The sequence below is a fragment of the Crocuta crocuta genome, unplaced genomic scaffold (genome assembly GCF_008692635.1).
Source record: "Crocuta crocuta isolate KB4526 unplaced genomic scaffold, BGI_CrCroc_1.0 scaffold10, whole genome shotgun sequence".
NCBI classification, from domain to species: Eukaryota; Metazoa; Chordata; class Mammalia; order Carnivora; family Hyaenidae; genus Crocuta; species Crocuta crocuta.
This window is the reverse complement of record NW_027527551.1, coordinates 7,808,764-7,828,500: the sequence shown is the minus strand read 5'-3', so window position 1 is coordinate 7,828,500 and position 19,737 is coordinate 7,808,764.

Genomic DNA, 19,737 nt, shown 5'->3' with positions numbered 1-19,737 from the left:
CGTTTGTAAAGAAGTGATATTCTTAAAACGTTGTCTCATATAATTGAAGCATCACTCTATTTATTCATGTCTTTGTTTATGTCCATTACTGTAATTAAAACTTTCTCCAAAAAATAAAAAAAAGATACGTGTACTTTTTTGTTAGATTATTTCCTAGATAATTAAGACATTTAAATTTTCCATCCCCAATTCGCCTGGATCTTCCTGTTGCTGATTATCTGCTTGGACTTCTCTGTGGCTTTTATAGATTCTTGGTTTCTCTCAGCTTTCCTCGGTTCAGTTCTCACTTTTCTGCCTCTTCAATTCTACCTCCTCATCCCTTTCCCTTGACTGGTAAGCTGTCTATCATTTAGATATTCTTTATTCAAGGGGCTTTCGAGATGTTACCTAAACCCATACCTGTGACTTGTAGCCTAGGATGTTAATGAAGATTATATCTGAATGCAGAATATAACTTATATGGGGGCAAAAACAGGACCACTCATCTGCTTATCCAGCTTTAGGTCATGGAATTCACATGAAATTATGTTTTTTCCAAAGTGTATCAGTTTGAGAAAAATATTTTGGCTTCTACAATATAAAATTCAAATAATAGCCTGAATAATACAGGCATTTACGATCTCACCTAAGAAGTTTGGAGGTGGTTCCAAGGTTCATACAGAAGTTCAATGAGGTCATTTGGGCATTTCTTCAGGTCTTTCCCTCATGATTGTAAGATAGTTGCTATCATTCAAACATGACATACCCTACCACATTTAAGAAGTGAAGGGTTGGGGGCAGAAGTGGCTAAAGAGAGCTCTCTGCATATTTTTTCTTTCTTTCCATCACGGACAAACATCCTTCCAAGAAGCCATTAGACATCTCTTTCTAGCTAGACATTTCTATCTAGCTCATTAGCTGGAACAACATGTCATACCTATTCTGATCCTTCACTGAAACAAGGGAATGGGATTGCATGATTGATTTAGACCAATTCATGATACAGTCTTTGGGCTGGGCATTTTGTCAACTAAGCAACATCATATTCTGATAGCAAAGAACATGGGGAATCGCTATTGGGTAGAAAACTGTCAAAGTTTCCGGGTATGGATGAGAAACAATTTGAGGAAAGATCATCTTTGTTCTTCAATTTTAGGGCCCTGAAGTTAGAGCTTTCTCATTTACCTATTTATTTATTTAGCAGTATTGATTGAGCACCTGTGATGCTAGGGACTGGACATATACTGACAAGCAAAACTGGCCGTGATTCCCACTACCGCCAAGACTGCAATGTTCTATGGAAGAAAACATTAAATGAATGTTTATGAAATAAAAATATAAAGTAGCCAACTTACTAAAGTACCATGAAGGAACAAAGGAAATACATAATGAGGGCACCTATTTTTCAAGCAGTGATAATTTTTTCACATCCCAGTGAGGAGGTGTAGAATTACTAAGAAGGTTGGTGGCCTGACAGGAGCCTGAAATTGCTGTGAAATGGGAAGAGTCTCTGGGATGGAGGCAAGTGGCTGAGACTCTGGAATACAGCGGGGAGCACCAGCCCACTGACCCCAAACAGCCAGAAGGGACCAAGGGCATATCACCAGTCACCACTCCACGGAGCAGACCGATCAACCTACTGCACCGCAGAGATCAGAATGGACCTAGTTCTCTCTCTCAATGGCTTTAAGGACCCTACCCCTCCTTTGCTGTCACAAGGTTCCTGACCCACAGGCCTCTCCTCATACACCCAGACACCATCTTGGAAAAAAAAAGCAAAAGCCTAACATTTATTCCTAAAGAAGTGAGAATCCTAAAGAAATATTCGAGGCATTAGATCAGTATAAAATTAGTAGATTAGACAAAAATTAAGGTTCTTTTCACACTGTTCAGCGGCTGGAGTTTATAAGGAAAACTAGAGCAGGTAACTAAAAATTAGATACATTTCATTGCAACTGAGTGTGAATATGTCAAAACAACATTATGGGGAAAGTGCTATGTTGACTCCATTTTATAGATAAGGAAATTGAGGCTTAGATAAGTAAATTGTCCAAGGTCATGTAGTTAACCCGTGGCTGATCTTGAATTTGAGCTAGATATGACTTCAAAAACTCCATGCTTCTAACCACCTACAAGATACCACTTTATAAGATGGGAAGTGCAATAAGAAATACAGATAAATGTTCAGGACTACGTTGACGAGGAAAAGATGGCTTCGGAAAAAAAGAAGACTGAAGAAAGTTTCATGACTAGACAGCAATTGATTCCATCTTTTCCTTTTTAACAAACAATGGTGGTAAATTGTAGGTCCTTGCCGGTTAACTGCAACGTCTGAATCTCTCGTCTGTGTCTATTGTCTTTTTCCCCTTGGTTTTTCAGCCACATGATTCCATCCTTTGGTATACCTAGTAAATTTTAATTGAATGCTAGACATTATGTATACTAAGTCAGAGAGATGTCAGATGATATATTCTTTCAGAGAGGGTTTACCATCCCCCTGCTGTAACTGACAGAATGGTGTCTGGTCATGTTCTGGTGATTTGCTGAGTCAAGGTCGAATTATAGCTCTGGTAAATCTCAGTCTTCCACTGGTTCATCTCTGACCTGGTTCATCTTTGATCTTCAACAAAAAGCCTATTGTATTCTGCAAGGCCCCTCCCATGGTGGGTACTAAACTCTAATCTTATTCTTACAAGAAGGCCGAAAACCTTCCGCTCTGCTTTTCAGAGGCAGGGTTGCCACTTGCATTTTAAAACCCCTGCTCTAAACAGCCCCAGTATTTGGCAAAAGTTCTCAAGAGGAAAACAGACTGCATGCTTGAGGCCCTCCCAACTCCTTCATCAAAACTACTGGTTTCTCTCCCTCTTTAGCAGCCCTGGGCCACACTTTGCACTGCATCTTGTCCCGAAATTCTCAGCGTGCTGCAAATGCTCTGAGAACTTTCAGGTTCTTCCCCTTCCGATGCCTTAGCTCTTCCAGTTTTCCTTGCCTCAGCAGCTCTCTGATCCCTTCAAAGGGATAATTTCTGTGTTTTATTTGGCTTTTCTAATTATTCTGTTGGGAATGCTGGTCTGCTGACAGCAATTTTATGCAACCAGAAAGAGAAAGCTGTTGAGGGGAGAAGGGTGGATGGATTGGAATATGGGAAGTAACCTATTCTAAAAAGCAGCTATGATCTCCCTGTCACGTACTCCATTGGTCTTTTCCTTATCCTCCACCTCATTGATCTTTCTGTATTGTTTGGCCCCTCCTCAGAGAATCTCCATTCTTTCTATCTTTTTTTTTTTTTAAATGTTTATGTGTTTTTGAGAGAGAGAGAGAGAAAACAAGTGGGGGAGGGGCAGAGAGAGGGGGACAGAGGATCCAAAGTGGGTGCTGCACTGACAGCAGTGAGCCAAATGTAGGGCTCAAACTCAGGAGCTGTGCGATCATGACCTGAGCTAAAGGTCAGGTATAAACACTTTTAGAAGTCAGATACTTAACGACTGAGCTCCCCAGACACCCCTAGAGTGTAACTTTTTTTTAAATATTAAAACTTAATTTTTTCAGAGCAGTTTTAGATTCAAAGCAAGATTGAAGAGATGGTACAGAGATTTCCTATATACCCTCTGCCCCCACTCATGTATCGCCATTATCCAAATCTTCCATTGTCAGTCTCTCCCACCAGAGTGCTACATTTGTTGTAATTGATGAACCTACACTCATGCATCAAAATCACCCAATGTTCACAGTTTACATTAGAATTCACTCTTGGAGGGGTGCCTGGGTGGTTCCTACAGTTAAACATCTGACTTCGGCTCAGATCATGATCTCGTGGCTCAGAAGTTCGAGCACCATGTCAGGCTCTGTGCTGACAGCTCTGAACCTGGAGCCTGCTTCGGATTCTGTGTCTCTCTCTTTCTCTGACCCCTCCCCTGATCATGCTTTGTCTCACTCGCTCTCTCTCTCAAGAATAAATAAACATTAAAAAAAAAAAGAATTCACTTGTGGTATACATTCTATGGGCTTGGACAAATGTACAAGTGGCCTATATCCATCATTATAGTACAATGTGGAGTATTTTCACTGCCCTAAAAATCCTCTCTCCTTCTCCTATTTATCCTTCCCCACAACCATCCTTCGCAATAACCACTGTCTTCATAGTTTTGTGTTTTCAGAATGTCATACACTTAACCTCATACAATATGCAACCTTTTCAAACTGGCTTATTTCCCTTAGTAATATGCATTTAAGACTTCCTCATCTTTTCATGGCTTGATAGCTCATTTCTTTTTAGCACTGAATAATATGCCATTGTCTGGAGGTACCAGAGTTTATCCATTTACCTAATGAAGGACATCTTGGTGGGTTTCAAGTTTTGGTAATTATGAATAAATTTTATGTGGACACAAATTTTCCGCTCCTTTAGCTAAATACCAATAAGAGTAATTGCTGGGTGATATGATAAGAGTATGTTTAGTTTTGCAAGAAAGCATCAAATTGACTTCCAGAGCGGCTGTACAATTTTGCATCCCCCCAGCAGGGTATGAGTTCCTATTGCTCCACACCCTTGTCAACATTTGATGTTGTCATTGTTCCAGATTTTGGCCATTCTAATAGATGTGTAGTTGTATCTCTACACATTGTTTTACTTGTTTGTTTGTTTATTGTTTAATTTGTGTTGTTTTAATTTGCATTTCCCTGATGACATATGATGTGGAACATCTTTTCACATACTTAATTTCTTTCTGTATATGTTCTTTGGTAAAGTATCTGTTAAGGTATTTGGCCCATTTGAAAAATCAGATTGTTTTCTCATTGTTGAGTTTATTTTTTATTTTTGAGAGAAAGAGAAAGAGCATGAGCGAGCAGGGGACAGGCAGAGGGAGAGGGAAAGAGAATAAGCAGGCTCCACACCCAGTGCAGAGCCCAACACAGGGCTCAGTCTCACGACCATTAGATCATGACCTCAGTTGATATCAAGAGTTGGACACTTAGCTGACTGTACCACCGAGGTGCCTAGAGTTTATGTATTAAACTCTTAAAGAGTTCTTTGTATGTTTTGGAGAAGAGTCCTTTATCAGCTGTATCTTTTGCAAATATTTTCTCCTGTGTGTGGCTTGCCTTTTATTCTCTTAACATTGTCTTTCGCAAAACAGAAGTTTTTAGTTTTAGTGAAGTACAATTTATCAATTATTTCTTTCATGGATTGTGCCTTTGGTGTTGTATCTAAAATGTCATTGTTAAACCTAAGATCACTTAGTTTTGAATTGTATTTTTAGGTCTATAACATCTTTTGAGTTAATTTTTGTGAAGAATGTAAGCTCTGTGTCTGGATTCATTTTTGCATATGGATGTCCAGTTGTTCCAGCACCATCTATTAAAAACACTATTTTTGGTCCATTATATTGTCTTTATTCCTTTGTCAAAGATGAGTTGGCTAGATTTATATGGGTCTATTTCTGGGCTCACTATTCTGTTCCATTGATCTATTTGTCTATTCTTTCATCAATGCCACACTGTTTTGACCATCATAACTTTGTAGTCAGTCTTACAGTTGGGTAGTGTCAGTCCTTCAATTTTGTTTTTCTTCTCAGTATGGTGCTGGCTATTCTGGGTCTTTTTATTTTCCATATACACTTTAGAATCAGTTTGTCAATATCCATGAGATAACTTGCTGGGATTTTGATTGGGATTGTATTAAATCTATAGATCAAGTGGGAAGAACTAACATCTTGACAAGATTGAGCCTTCCTATCTATGAATATAGAATAGTTCTCCATTTATTTAGTTCTTTGATTCTATATACCAGAGTTTTACAGTTTTCTTCATATAGATCTTGTACACATTTTGTTAGGTTTATGCATAAAAATTTAATTTATGTGTGGAAGTGTGTTAAGGTAAATAGCATTGTCTTTTAAGTTTCAAATCCACTTGTTTCTTTGCTGGTAAATAGGAAAACAATTGACTTTTGCATATTTTTAACCTTGTATCCTGTAACCTTGTTACAATAACTTACTAGTTTCAGAAAATTTTTTGCTTATTCTTTCAGATTTTTTACATATGTGATAATGTCATCTGTGAACAGAGACAGTTTTATTTCTTCCTTCCCAATCTGTATGTATTTTATTTCCTTTTCTTGTTGTATGTATTAGGTAGAACTTCCAGTGTGGTGTTGAAAAGGAGCAATGAAAGGGAATATTATATTCTTTCCCTTAGCTATAGTCGGAAAACTTTTAGTTCCTTCTCATTTAGTATGATGTTAGTTGTAAGATTTTTATAGATTAAAAAAATTTTTTAATGTTTATTTTATTTTTGAGACAGAAACAGAGCATGAGTGGAAGAAGGGCAGAGAGGGAGAGAGAGACACACAGAATTTGAAGCAGGCTCCCAGGCTCTGAGCTGTCAGCACACAGCCCAACGCAGGACTTGAACTCATCAACTGCGAGATCATGGCTTGAGCTGAAATCAGAAGCTCAAATGATTGAGCCACCCAAGCAACCCAGATTTCTATAGATATTTTTAATCAAGTTGAGGAAATTTCTCTCTATTCCTAGGGTTTTTATTATGATGGGATATAACATTTTAAAGCAAAGGAGAGAGGTAAGGGAGGAAAATTATGAAAATGTGATTGTTCAAGCTTCTGCACAGCCAAGGAAACAACCCAGAAAATTAATAGGCAACCAACGGAATGGGAAAAGATAGTTGCAAATGACATATCAGATAAAGGGTTAATATCCAGAATCTATAAGGAACTCATCAAACTACACGCCCGAAACACAAACAACCCAGTGAAGAAATGGGCAGAAGATATGAACAGACACTTCTCCAAAGAGGACATCCAGATGGCCAACAGACACATGAAACGATGTTCAGCATCCCTCCTCATCAGGGAAATACAAATCAAAACCACACTGAGATACCACCTCACGCCAGTCAGAGTGGCTAAAATGAGCAAATCAGAGAACTCGAGATGCTGGCGAGGATGTGGAGAAACGGGCACCCTCCTACACTGTTGGTGGGAATGTAAACTGGTACAGCCCCTCTGGAAAACAGTGTGGAGGTTCCTCAGGAAACTAACAATAGAACTCCCGTATGACCCAGCAATAGCACTGCTAGGAATTTACCCAAGGGATACAGAAATGCTGATGCATAGGAGCACATGGACCCCAATGTTCATAGCAGCACTCTCCACAATAGCTAAAACATGGAAAGAGCCTAAGTGTCCATCAACAGATGAATGGATCAAGAAGATGTGGTTTATCTATACCATGGAATACTACATGGCAATGAGAAACAATGAAATCTGGCCATGTGTAGCAACATGGATGGACCTTGAGGGTGTTATGCTGAGCGAAATAAGTCAGGCAGAGAAGGACAAATATCATATGTTTGCACGTATAGGAGGATTAGGAGGAACTTGACGGAGGAACAAGGGGGAGAAGAAGGGCGGAAATGGTGGGGGAAAGGGAGAGAGGCAAACCATGAGAGACTCTTGAATGCTGACAAAAACTGAGGACTGATGGATGTGGGGGGGAGGGGGGATGGGCATGGAGGAGGACACTTGTGGGGATGAGCACTGAGTGTTATGTGGAAACTAATTTGACAATAAACTATTAAAAAAAAAAAAAAAAAGAAAATGTGATTGTTCAGTGATTGTAAGAGACCAATATGAATTCATTATAAAATTTAGAAAAATTTTGAAGACAGTTGTCACAAGGGAAACATTTTATTATAAATAACATGTGAATACATTGAAAATATAAACATTAAGAGATAGTATTTCAAATCATTAGAGAAAAGAAAGATTATTTAATAAATAGTTTGGAATAACTCGTTAGCTATCTGCAAAAAACTAAAACTGTATTCAAATCTAAAACTTAATTTATTTATTTTCAAACCTAAAAATTTTAGACCAGGATAAATTTCAGATAGATTAAATATTTAAAAGTAAAAAATCATAAATATGTAAAAAAGAAGCCATAGGATTTTTAAAAACTCATCTTAGACTGGGAAAGTAGGATAGAAAACGCAGAGGCCATAAAATTAAAGGACTTCTAAAATGCCAATGATAAAGTTGAAAGACACAGAACAACTGGGGAAATATGTGCAACTAAAACCACAAATAAACAGCCACTCTAACTGCATATAAAACTCTTACAAATCAAGAGCGCCTAGGTGGCTCAGTCAGTTAAATGTCTGACTCTTGACTTTGGCTCAGGACATGATCTCACTGTGCTGATAGTGCAGAGCCTGCTTGGGACTCTCTCTCCCCTCCCCCCTTAAAATAAATAAATAAACAGTAAATAAAATAAAATGAGATTAAAAACCTCTTACAAATCAATAAAAAAAGATCATTAAAAAAAAGAAGGCTATTAATAGTTTCTAGGACAGAGAGACAAATTGCCCTTAAATATATGAAAATATTCCCAATCACACTCATAATAAGAGAGATACAAATTAAAACTACACCCAGATACAACTGTTTACCCATCACTTTTACAAACATTGAAAAAAAAAGTTTGGTAAAATACCACGCTGGCAAAAGTATGAAGAGACAGGCACTTTCTACACTACTGGGAGGGCTTTAAATTGGTACAATCTCTATGAGGGGTAATTTAGCAATTTCTGTCAAAATTACAAGTGCTCATATCCTTATATCTCACATTTTCCTTTCCTGGACTTTTTCTTTAAAAAAAATTTTTTAATGTTTTTTTATTTTTGAGAGACAGAGGGAGAGTATGAGCTGGGGAGGGACAGAGAAGAGGGGGATGCAGAATCCAAAACTGTGCTGTCAGCACAGAGCCTGACTTGGGGCTCAAAACGACAAACTGCAAGATCATGACCTGAGCCAAAGTCAGATGCTAAACCGACTGAGCCACCCAGGCCCCCAGGACTTTATTCTTGATATAAAGGTGCTGATGTGTAAAATAATGTATTTTACACCATTGTGTAATGTTGCACCATTGTGTAATGGCAAAATTCAGACAATAAATATCTATAGGGGAACTGGTTAAACAATTCTGGAATGGTATATAAGAAACTAGAACTTGTTTTTGCCCAGGACAGGAACTGGGTAGCCATGGATGGGAGGGAGATTTCTCATTGTCCATCCTTTGGTGTCTTTTGAGTTTAAACCATATGACTATATACTTCCTATTGAAAAACAGACTAAACTAAAAAATATCTTTAGGAAACTATACATATTTTTAAAACTGCAATGACCTTAGATAGAAGGTTGTTTGCTAGAGAATGGATTTCCACGAGGTGGGAGGGGTGAGAGAGAGCCTGGATGGCTTTTAAATTAAAGAATAGTTTGAAAATCTTCTTGATGGAGAAGAGAAAACACAAACATAGAACAGCGCTTCCCAGATCAACAGTTTCTTCTCCTGCCTTGGCTGTAAAAAGCTTTTCTCCTTTGCTGGGCTCTCAGAGCCACACATATTTCCTACCTCTCGGCTGCCTGCGCTTGCTGGCATTTGATCTGAATGACCTGTACAGAGTCAACCAGGGTGAGAGTGGTACTTCTGAGAAATGTCTGAAACTTCTCTTTTAAAGGTCAGTGCTTGGTAAGCTGCGACTCCTGAATGTGCTTGTGTACTTGCGTGCTCCGTATTTAGCACGTCTGTAATATCTATTGATGTTTCCTTCTGGTGGGGAGGTTTCTAAGGATTTGGTCAGTTAACAGCAAGGGCTCCTCTACATTTAACAAGTATTCCAGAAACTTCTCATTTTCTTCAAAGCTGTTAGCTTCTGGAGATCTAGGACAAAAGTATCCTTCGCAGGATTCTTTTATTAATTCTGCTTTTGCTGGCCTTGATAGACCCTCACTGTAACCACCTTCATCCAGCATGACTTTAGGGGAATATGCGTTGGCTCTAGTCACACCTCTCCATTAACTGGCTTTGGTTCAGGTCTTGGTTCTCAGCTCTGCACTGCTAGCTGCACTAACCACAAACAAGCCCACTAATATTTCCAACACTCACCTATAAAACTAGGGGATTTGAATAGAAGAGCTTCAGGTTTTTTTGTTTTTTTTTTTACAAATAGTTTATTGTCAAATTGGTTTCCATATAACACCCAGTGCTCACCCCCACAAGTGCCCTCCTCCATTCCCATCTCCCCCCTCCCCCCCACATCCATCAGTCCTCAGTTTTTGTCAGCATTCAAGAGTCTCTCATGGTTTGCCTCTTTCCCTTTCCCCCACCATTTCCCCCCTTCTTCTCCCCCATGGTCCTCCGTCAAGTTCCTCCTAATCCTCCTATACGTGCAAACATACGGTATTTGTCCTTCTCTGCCTGACTTATTTCACTCAGCATAACACCCTCAAGGAGGTTCAGGTCTTTCTACATTTGAAAATCTAAAACCTAGGGGCAAATTCTCTCCTTTACCACACCTCCAAAGTAAATAGTCTTGTTCTTTCTATTAGAAGTAGCAGCCAATATTCTAAAAGTTTGAGAGATAAATGAAATAAGAACTTTCAATCTGGAGAGTTAAAATAATAGTTCTAAAAGACTAACACACATGGACTTGGGGCTTCAGAAAACTACAAAAAGGCAAGGAACAGAACAGCTCAAGTATCTGTAAGTATTTAGAATAAAGTAAAGAAGGCATTTCAAATCAGTAGGAAAAAAACGTACTATTCAGCCCAAACATTAGAAAAATAATTCGGAGGGGCACCTGGGTGGTTCAGTGTCTGACTCTCAGTTTTGGCTCAGGTCATGACCTCATGGTTTCATGGGTTCTAGCCCTGCATCGGATATTGGATTCTGTGCTGCAGTGAGGATGCAGTGAGGAGCCTGCTTGAGATTCTCTCTCTCTCTCTCTCTCTCTCTCTCTGTCCCTCCCTTACTCATGCTGTCTCTTCCTCTCTCAAAATAAATTAAAAAACTTAAAAAAAAAAAGAATTTGTATTGCGACCTCACACTACACGTCAAGTAAATTTCAGATGGCTTAAAGATATAAATGTAAAAAACAAGGGAAAATAGAAAAAGCACAGGTAAAATTTCTATAATTCTAGAATGTGAAATACTCTTCTGATCATGATTCAAAGGTAAGAAAGAAAAGGAAATTATTAACATATTGGTCACTTAATGCAAAACAAAACTTCTATATGGCTAAACTACATAGTCAAAGTTATGAAAAGCTGAGACAGGAATTCACAACACACATGACAGCAGAGGGTTAATATTTCTGAATTATAAAGAACTCTTAGAAATCAATGAAAAGATTTAAAAAAACCATTAGAAAAATATAGTTGAAACATGATCAGGCAAGTTACATGAAAAAGAGAAATGCAAATGGCCAATAAACATAAAAAATATTTGACCTCACTAGTAATAAATGAAATGACAATTAAAACAAAACTGAAGATACTTTTTAATCTATGAAACTGGAAAATTTTAAAAAGAATGATAATAACTAGTGTTGATGAGGGCTTGAGATAATAGGTGCATTTATACTTAAAGGGAATGTAAATTGGTTCCGACTTTCTGGAGGGCAATTTGGCAAATTGATACAGCATTTTAAAATGTGCAGGCTGACATTTAAATGTTCACATTTAAGAACTTATCCTAAGGAAATAACAGGATAAATGCACAAAAATGCCTGTACAAGCATATTCTTTAGTGTGTCATTTATAATAACAAAAAATTCGGCACACCTGAATATTTGTCAATAGCAGAAGAGAAAGCTCTGCAATAATTTAAAATAGGACAGAGATGTTCTCAATATATTAAGTAAAACTGAAGATTATATAATGAAACATACAGTATGATCATGTATACATATATTTTCTAATGTTTGCAGTCAAACCAAAATCTGGAACACCAAATGTGAATAACTATTTCTGAATGTTTTGAATAATAGGTAATGCTTACCTTCTTATTTATGCGTTATCTGTGTTTTCTGATTATTCAAAAATACCAGTATTGATTTATTTTTATCATTAAGAAAAAAAGCAGAACTGTAACATTCCTTTCAAAACTCAAGTATGAGCCTTAGAGATGAAAAGAAAACCATTGTAGGTAAGTGATGTATATATTTCCATGACATGGCTTTCGTTACCATGGCAAAGTGCATAGAGAAATGATGTCCAAGACTAAACAGCTGTGTGTCTGTCAAGTGTCTCAGCAGGAATTTGCTTCCTCTATTGCAGATGGAAAACTAAATTTTCCAGTGCACTTCCCACAAAGCTGCCCCTTCACCAGGTGGGTTCCAACAATAATATTTGGAACAAGGTTTGTCATGGAAATGGTCTTTGATTTCCATTTTCCATGCAGAACAGACATCTACCACAGAAGTAACATACAGTTCCTTCTGTCTATCTCACTCTTTTTACCTGCCCTGCTCCCATTCTCATTCCCTCCGTTTCTTCCTTTACCTTTCTCTCTCTCTTCCTTCTTTTTCTCTTTTCCTATTCTCCCTGCCTTCCCTCTTGTTCTTTTTCAGCCATTATCTCACCAGGCATTTCCTGAGGCCTTTCCAGAAGCCAAGCTCTGGAGTGGGTGCTGAAATCAACTTGGCAAGCATCTTGGGGGCATGGGAACAAGTGTGTTCTCCAGGTCCCTGTAGCTGATGGCAATTCTGAGGCAAAATGGTAATAGCAGGATTTTGTGATTTACTTCACTTATTGGTGAACTACTGGGATTGACATGTTATTATATTTTTAACTATTCAGAATTTGTAAAATTGAAAACATCAGCAAAACAATATGTGTGATACTTTTTGAAAGAGCACATTTATCAGCCTGTTTCAAAACATTAAGCCAATGTGTAAGTTCTTAAGGATAAAAACATTACATACACAGTACTAAGCTATCACAAATTAACAGGGTAACAAATTAACATATCACATTAAAAATAAGCAGTTCATAAAATGAAAATTTGAATTTGAAAAAATTATACTTGAAATATCACACTAAAGTCATTTGATTTTTAAAAAAGAGTATAGTTTTAAAAATGAAGTCCTTCAGTGGTGTCATTGTTGAATTGCCAGTATACTTTTATGCACCTTTTCCCAACTGTTGAAAATATTCTAATACGCTGAAGAGCGATTATAATTAACCTTAAATTATTTTCTTCTGACTCATTCACTTTCAAATTATAGGATTTCCTGGCTCGTAACTGAGGAGTTCTGGGGACTCTCAGGAGATTTTTGGTGTGTGTGTGTGTGTGTACGAGTTTGTCGTATGTGTGTATAAGATGTGCATAGGGTCTATGTATGTATGTGTGTGTTTTGCGAGACATCTGTGGGTGAGTATGTATGAGGGTGGGGTACGCACGATATGTACATGTGTGTGTAAATTGTGTGTGGGGTCTGTGTGCCTGTATATGATGTGTATGGTGTATGAACAAGTATGTGTGGTATGTGTGTATGCGGTGTGTGGGTATCTGGGGTGGGGACCTGGCAGAAACAAGCAGAATTCTCTAACTCTGCAGTTTAACTCCAAATACGGATCTTTCTCTACCTAATGTTGGGTGACTGTGGTCAGAGGTCATGTTTGGTGCTTTGTTTATTCATGTAGGGACAAACTGCCACAACACCACTAGTAGTTTGTGAGGCCAAAGGACTTATAGAGAGTGTCAACCCCCAAGTTATCCCTGCAAATGCCAGATCAGGGGAGGGCTAGACGCTTGTCTTACTAGAAAGAAACCTCAAAGAGACTCCAGGGAGCCCCAAAGGAGGTCAGAGAACAAGAGTTGGAAGGCATCTCAGGGTCCAGTGGTCCAGTGTCCAGTCCAGTTGTTTGTCAACCTGGGATTTCAACTTTTAGTGGGTAGTAAAATCAACTTAGTAGATTGCAAAAATCTTTTCTGAAAAGTAGAATGGAAAAGTGCATTGCACTAGCAAGGGTAAGTACAGATTCTTGGAACTTTTGTTTCAGTGCCGCATGTATGTGCATGTATGTGTATGTGCTGGGTTATGATGCCAGATGAAATTGATATTCTTAGTTGTAGTCACTTTTTTTTTAAATTTCTGGGTGAGAAAATGGAGACTATGCCAGGAAAGAGATCTAGTTCAAAAGATCATAGCTAATTAGTTACAGGAGCAGTCTTCCTAGTAAATCACATGTAAGAGAGCCAATAGTGAGTCACTAGAAAGGACTAGAATAATGACTGCTCTCTTCCTTTTGTGGAAAATAGCACTTGTAGTCTTTTTTGAAATATTATTGCTTCTCAAAATTTTCAGACTTCCTGGAATTTTCAAATGAGAGAATTGAATAAGTTGGCTAATGTTCAGGATTCCCACCAATTTGGAAAATTCTAGAGTTCTATGATTTTAAGGAGGTCAGAGAGAGTATGCAAGTGACTCAGTGGTGGTCTATGGGGAAAACCATTTTTATCTAGAAACAGTGATTGTGGGCTCAAGTGTCATCTCTGTCCCTATGTGACTTGTGGTAAGTCATTGGACATTCTCCCTACTGTTAAAATAGTACCCTCATAGCTACTTTGTGGAAGTCAAATGTGATCATTGTGTGAGATGCTTGGGAAAGTACAAGAGTGAGGCAAGAGTAGCTGCTCTGGCCTCAGCATCCTGTCTTAGAGCTAGTCTGCAGGAAACCTAAGGCCAACCTGGGCACACTTCTGGCACCTATGCAACGCAACTTAATGTGCCTCTTATCTTACTAGGAATTATGTCATGTAATCAGTTGTTTAAAGAATTTTTCAGGTTATGAATATACAATGATAAGATTCTCATTAAGAACATTAAAATCAAAACAAAGCTTGGGACTGGATAAAACACTATGTCGTGACTTTGTCAGTCACTGCACCTGCTCACATAGTGATCCTTGCAGCTGGCACTACCCCGCCCTCCTCTCAAGCCCACATCTTGACAACTGTCCCCCTCACTTGCACAGTCTGGACGTACTGGCCTTCTCTCAGGCCTTCATACACTCCATGCTTCATTTTTGTCTTTGCACATGCTGCTCCCTCAGCCTGGAAAGCTCTTCCCTCCTCAAGTTTTCTCTGAATACATGTTCTCAGCTTTCAGATCTCAGCTCAATTGTTAATTTTTAGAGGTCAAGTTAGGACTCCTTTGATAGGCTCTCATAGCATCTTGAACCTTGCCTCTGAAGCGTTTTGGTTGTAATTTTACATTCAGTTGTGGAATTGTTTGATAAACATTCATCTTCTTTTTTAAATTTAAAAAAATACTTATTTATTTTTGAGAGAGAGAGAGAGAAAGACAGAGACAGAGCCCAAGTGGGGGAGGGGCAGAGAGCGAGGGAGACACAGAATCTGAAGCAGGCTCCAGGTTCTGAGCTGTCAACACAGAGCCCAACACAGGACTCAAACTCACAGACTGTGAGATCATAACCTGAGCCCAAGTTGGATGTTTAATCAACTGAGCCACCAAAGCACAGAGCTGTCAGCACAGAGCCTGAGGTGGGGCTCAAACAGACTGAGATCATGACCTGAGCTAAAGTCAGATGCTTAACTGACTGAGCCACCCAGGTGTCCCAATATTCATCTTCTTAACCTAGGAGTTCCATGAGGGTAGAGAGGTTTTCTCTCTTTAATTCCCACAGTGTCTCCAATACCAAGGACAGTGTCTAGTGCCTAGGCCATTGCTGAAAAATGGCACACTGAATAAATGCATGTATTGGTGAATCTACAGACCACATTCAGAAAGCATGTATTGCATGAACATTTACAACCAAGTGCTATGCACAAGGTTACATAAAAGGTGCTGAATGAATAAGGCAGTTCTTGAGCAACTTACTTTAATGCTTTAAATATGATTTTTCTGGAGAATGTCAGTCTGAACTTACATCTCTTCATTGCCAGGAGAGTCTATATTCTCAATAGGCATGTTTTGTATTTTTCTGAATATCCATTTTAGATGCTACAGTTTTCTTCCTGCTGCCTTTTGACCCCTCAGTAGTTGAGGAGAGAGAGAATGAGAGAAGCCCTTTGTTTATTGTCTCTTCCTTATTTCCCATGCACTTGGTACAGTGAAGATTCAAAACCTGTTGGTAATGGTCTGATAGATGCTGCTTTACTGCCTGGTTCCACTGTGCTTCTAGAAAAAAGTATTTGGGTGCCTACCTATGAGATACTGAACAAAGAACATTTGTGTAGCATTTCACAAAGCACCACTGCCTGTGTTGCCTGGTTTTAACTCATAACAATACTGTTATGAGAAGATAGCATTTTCCAAATCTTATACACAATGAAACTCAAAGATGTTAAGTCACTTGTCCAAGGCAATGAAGCAAGTATTTTGGACAGCAGCACTCAAACCTGGTTCTTTCAGTTCCAGTGTTTTCTATTACTATAAAACACCCCTCATGTTTCCTAGGAGTCATAACACTTCATAATTGTTCCTTATATTTTATGGTACTTCTTATTCTTCCAGTTAGGCCACGTTAATTCATGTGATACTTACAATAACTTCCTGAGGTAGGTGGGGCAAGTATACATCACATTAGGAGAATGGCTTGGGGCAGATTTCACTTCTCTGCTCCCCATGTGGCTGCCAGTGACAGCCAGAATGGCTCTCCGAAGATGACCAAGGCTTCATATTCAAATCCTGTAAGTATGTTATCTTGTGCGTCAGAAGAGACTTTGCAGATGTGATTAATCAAGAATATTGAGACTGGGAGATGATCTTGAATTATCTGAGTGGGCCTAATGTGAACAGAAGAGTCCTTATAAGAGAGGGGCCAGAGAATCATAGTCAAGGAACAAGATGTGATGATGGAAGCAGGATTTGGCGGGGAGGGGAGAGAAAGAGAGAGAGAGATTTGAAGATACTCTGTCATCAGCTTTGAAGAGAGAAGAGCCACAAGCCAAGTAATTCAGGCAGCTTCTAGAAGAAAGGTATTTCTAGAAGAAGCAGATACTGCCTCCAGATGGAACACGGCCCTGCCAACATCTTGATTTTAAGATTTCTGACCTCAAGAACTGTAACATGTTTGTGTTGTTTGAAGCAACTAAGTTGTCGTAATTTGTTACAGCAGAAGTAGAAAATGAATATACTACTGTAAACAATGATTGACTTCTGTAGGTAAGGAAAATTTCAGACCAATTCTGGTATATCTCAAACCCCCAGCTTGGAGGGAAGGGCTGTGGCAGGTAAGAGGCCTTAGGATGTAGAGAGAGATCAATATGTCACAAATTTCTGCTGTCTCTGAAGGAGGTGTGAGGTCCTGTGGCTCCTGTCTCTAAAGTCTTCCATTGGCCTCCAGCTCCCTGACCCAGCCCACCTCTCTGACCTGTCAGCCTATTTCTCCCTCCTTCACTACGATACAGAGACACATGCCTTCTTCCTGTTCCTAGAAGCCTTGACACATCCTGTTTCTTCTGCTTGAAATACTCTCACTGCAAAATTTCACATCATACCTTCTCATCGTCTCCTCAGAGAGGATGTAGTTGGCCATCTCTCCAAAGTGGAGCCCAAGTCATTCTCAACTCCATCAATGAATTTTATTTTCTTTATAACTTTCTTTATCACTACCTAAGACTATCTTCTTCATTGTTCACCCCTATTTTCTGGTGCTTCTCAGTAAAACATCCACACCATGAAAACTATCTGGCTCACAGCTCTATCCCAAGTACCTGAATATATTAGCTGTCCAATAAATATTTGTTGACTAGAACTAGAGGCAGCCTTAAATCAGGAGCACCTGGATTCCCCTCCAGTCTTCTAGAAGGAGTTTCTGCTGGAGACATGAACATTGTAAGCCCTCAGATTCTTTTCTCTCCAGAGTTCCTGGCTTCCTTTAGACACAGGGCTCAGTTCCAGTTGAAAAAGCCCCCAAGATCTAGGACCTAGCCTGGCACTCACAGATGGGCCATGATGTTCTCATGTTTAACAGAAATATTTCCATAGAACACCAACATCAGCCAAGGCCGCTCTGTGACCCTGATGGAACAAAGCAAAACAAGATTACTCCATAATCATGCCTAGACCCAGACAAAAATAAGAACATTGTCTAAACCACAAAAATGACCAAAGATACCCCTTTCCTGGCTAACACAAGTGACCGATATTTCTTTACCAATTATAGCATTAACTTTGTCTCCCTCCTCTTAGCCTTTTATGTGAGAATGATCAAGATACCCATAGAATTACCCCTGCTTCTGATAACACCCAATCCAGAGCAAAGTCCTGCCTCTCTGAACCCTCCCCAACATCACCTAAGCCAAGCCTGGCTCCTGTAAGTTCTCTGTCATATCCTCTCACTGAGATGGCCCAAGGCTCCCCACAGTGTGGGTTAGCCCTGGTCGGTAACCCAACACTGTTCAACTCCAGGTGATCCTGGTGATCTCTGGCTGGAGGACACTGACATTCTGGACCTGAAGTCAGGCCTGTCTGCTTTGCCATCTTGGAGGAAGAAATGCTAGTTGGGCCAGCTGGTCAGCCAGAAAATCCTGAACTACTTTACCAGTGAATCAGTAACACTGGATACACGCTGGGTGTGTATTACCAGCTTGCACAAGAGCGGGGTGGTGAGGTTCCAGGTGGAACAGCTTCCTTACAGGTGCGTGGCAGGTAGGGGCTCAGCAGCTGCAGCCATGGCCTGCCTGGTTTTCCTCAGGGATGGCTCATCCCAAGGCACAGGCTGCTCCCTATCACCAAACTACTCAAGTCAATCTCCCCAACACAGGTTCAGAAGCCAGTGGCATCTGCACTTTTTTACCTGCTCCACCCCCCAGGTTCCTTACAGTCCCTGTTAAACATTCCTTCCTGCCTGAACAAATTCCCTTGGTGATCTCCTTAACACCCAGAACCACAGCTCCCACCACCACCAACACAGCTTCTGCACAGCCACAGCCATGGCCACGGCACAGCTTCTGCTGCAGGTATGTGCGTCTGTGCCGCTGAGCTCTGACCTCTGGGCCTCCTTCTGTCTTTTCAAGTCGTGCTGGATGATTAGCTCACATCGTCCCCAAAGTCTTCTCGGTTGAGCCCAGCTGCCTACCCACGCTCATAGCAGCTGCTCTCAACATTTACCAAGCAAGCTCAGGTTACAGTGCCTGTAATCAGGTTGATTTATGGGTTTGGGATAATCGTGTGAACTGTGGTTATGTTTGATTTTGATGGGGTGGTGAGAGTGAGTCCTATTGATCATGTCCCCATCTGGAGCCTAGTGCCCCAGCACAGAGGCCATGTCTGCTGGCTTCCTTTTTTGACCACTTTCTCCCCACTACCTGAGTCCGGAATGGTGACTGCCCAGCACTCCACAAGCTCTCAGTGCTCTAGAAGGTCAATCAAGGACTGGTTTTCTGTGAAGTTGAAGAATGATACCTGCTTCTCAGGTGACCCCCCATCCCACCCTCCAGGCCAGCCTCTGTGCCTGCAGCTGCCAGGAAGGCTTCAGAGGGAGCTGTTTTCAGGGATCCAAGAAGCTTATCAGCTCTCCTGACCAGCCCAAATTGTTTGCTCCTAGCTCTGAGCTCCATGGTCTTCTGTTCACAAAACATTGATCCTGGAGTATTGTTTTTTTCTAGAACTGGACATGTGTCAGCCTGATGACTCCAGGAACCAGCTCACTCCAGTTAAAGGTAAGAGTTAATCTCCAATGTCCTTCTCATACCACCTCTTGTAAACACCTGGTGATGCTTTACAACACAAGGTCAAAGATCTATCCAGGCACTTTTTTAAAAAGAGGGAGCATTGGGATACAGGATACTCTCCTGCCGTAAATAGAGCAAGATTAATCTAAATGCAAAATATGGAGAAATGTCTAAGATATGATGTTAAGTGAACAAAGTAATGGTTGCAAAATAGCCTATACACCATGAGCNGCTTTACAACACAAGGTCAAAG